The sequence below is a fragment of the Rutilus rutilus genome (assembly GCF_951802725.1).
Source record: "Rutilus rutilus genome assembly, chromosome: 13".
Classification (NCBI taxonomy): Eukaryota; Metazoa; Chordata; class Actinopteri; order Cypriniformes; family Leuciscidae; genus Rutilus; species Rutilus rutilus.
In genome coordinates this window covers 900001-902500 of record NC_140218.1, presented here as the reverse complement: position 1 = coordinate 902500, position 2500 = coordinate 900001, and the positions used below count along the sequence as shown (strand labels likewise).

General features: G+C 43.7%; 1 protein-coding gene across 1 annotated transcript in view; it reads right to left on the bottom strand.

Moving 5' to 3' along the window:
• The window catches only part of ephb4b (eph receptor B4b), a 39872-nt gene that overhangs the window by 32345 nt on the left and 5027 nt on the right, over nt 1-2500 (bottom strand).

Here is a 2500-nt window from a genome sequence, read left to right as displayed (position 1 = left end):
CCCTCTGTCTCTGCTATTGTTTCAGTGAAAACACAATGATACCCAGGAGGCAGTTCAGAGCCAAACAAGTGATCGAGTGACATTTTCATTTATTACACACACACACACACACACACACACACACACACACACAGAAGGGCTGGCAGTATTCCTGCTCATTCCTGAGTATCCGTGGAGCGGAACAGCAAAATTACTGCTCATACTGAACACACACACACACACACACACACACACACACACACCCTCACTCACTCACTAACTCACTCACTCACTAACTCACTCACACACCTCTAATCAACTCGTCGATAATTACAGAGTGAGACTGACAGAATGAGAGAGAGAACTTGAGGAAGATCCAGCAGATCTCGTCTCTCTCTCTCTCACACACGCACGCGCACACACACGCACACACACATGCACACGCACGCGCACACACACACACACCCCAGTTCTTGAGCGAGCTCTTAGCGCATTATAGTCCTTTACGTTTATTGCGATCTCAAAATTCTGGCCAGTTGACCTAGATTATCAAAATCAAATCATAATCATAATCATAAACTGTTGGTTCGTTGGGTTATTTGGGGACATTAATTTTAACATTTCATTTTCAACAATATTATTGATCTCCTGCATCGACACTATTATACAAGAACTGAACTGAGCTGGACGATGACATCACGGTTTACTCCAGAACAACTATATATATGAACAAAATTAATAACTTTTTTACAAAAAAAAAAAGAGCATCACTGAACCCTCTGGGGTCGGAGGTCGCGCCGCCGAGATCGTCTCGCTTTTATTCTCATCAGTGCAAGAGACTCAAATAACTCCATCGATTTCCGTCATACAGGCAAGTGTTATATATGTTATATATCATTCAAAACTGTTAAAGGTCTTCTTTTATTTGTGTACACTCATAATAAAAACAAAATGTTGTGTTTTCCGTAAAGAACATAAACATGATGCGCGTTCTGCCGTCTCTCTCAGTGTGAAGATCGTTCTGAAACGTGACAGATAAAGACCTGTAACTCAGCGAATGCTCGTCGCTGTGACACCAAACATGTGCAAAGCTTGAAATCATATCAAAAACAAATATTCTCTGTTTAAGTAATCCGTATGAAAGCAACGACATGTACAGTTTCTCCAGCCCGAGCTCATTAGCTCTAATGTGACCACACACACACACACACACACACACACACACACACACACACACACACATGCCCGCGCACGAGCGATTGACATGCAAATGGTCCACGTGGAGGAACGCAGAGCTGTAAACGCCCTTCACCTCTAACAGATAACCACAGACTCCAGTGCTCCTCTGCTTTTCCTCGAGTCTGGAAGACTGGGTTTACCCTGTGTTTACCCTGTGTTTACTCTGAGTTTACCCTGAGTTTACCCTGTGTTTACCCTGTGTTTACCCTGAGTTTACCCTGTGTTTACCCTGGGTTTACCCTGTGTTTACCCTGAGTTTACCCTGGCTTTACCCTGTGTTTACCCTGTGTTTACCCTGTGTTTACCCTGGGTTTACCCTGAGTTTACCCTGTGTTTACCCTGGGTTTACCCTGTGTTTACCCTGGGTTTACCCTGTGTTTACCCTGAGTTTACCCTGGGTTTACCCTGTGTTTACCCTGGGTTTACCCTGGGTTTACCCTGAGTTTACCCTGAGTTTACCCTGTGTTTACCCTGTGTTTACCCTGGGTTTACCCTGTGTTTACCCTGGGTTTACCCTGGGTTTACCCTGAGTTTACCCTGAGTTTACCCTGTGTTTACCCTGTGTTTACCCTGGGTTTACCCTGAGTTTACCCTGAGTTTACCCTGTGTTTACCCTGTGTTTACCCTGGGTTTACCCTGTGTTTACCCTGAGTTTACCCTGGGTTTACCCTGGGTTTACCCTGTGTTTACCCTGAGTTTACCCTGGGTTTACCCTGTGTTTACCCTGGGTTTACCCTGAGTTTACCCTGAGTTTACCCTGTGTTTACCCTGTGTTTACCCTGGGTTTACCTCAGAAGGGTTAGAAGAACGCGATTTGATTATGAGAAAGATTTTTAAGGTAAGACACTCATAATAGTAGCATGTTATTGTTGCATAAACTTTACATTGTAGCTACTAGTCAAACTGGTGCCAGACTAACATGTGTGTGTGTGTGTGTATATATATATATATATATATACAGACTCACACACACACACACACACACACACACTCACCTGACTCCTAACTCTACCCATCACAGAAAACTTTCTGCATTTTCACTTTTAAAGAAAAGTTGAGTCCGTGTTTTATAAAGCTTTAGAGCTCAGTGTGTGTTTGAGCTGCTCTACTGGACAGCTATTGATCTGCGTGTGACATCATCATCAAGTCAAATATAATTGGCTCTCCAGCTCCTCCCATCTGGCAGCTGATTGGACGAGAGGTAATGGAGCATGTGATTGGCTAAGGACGGGTTAATTAGGCTGCATTCTACAGGCTCTCAGTTTAATTACACTAATGAGCT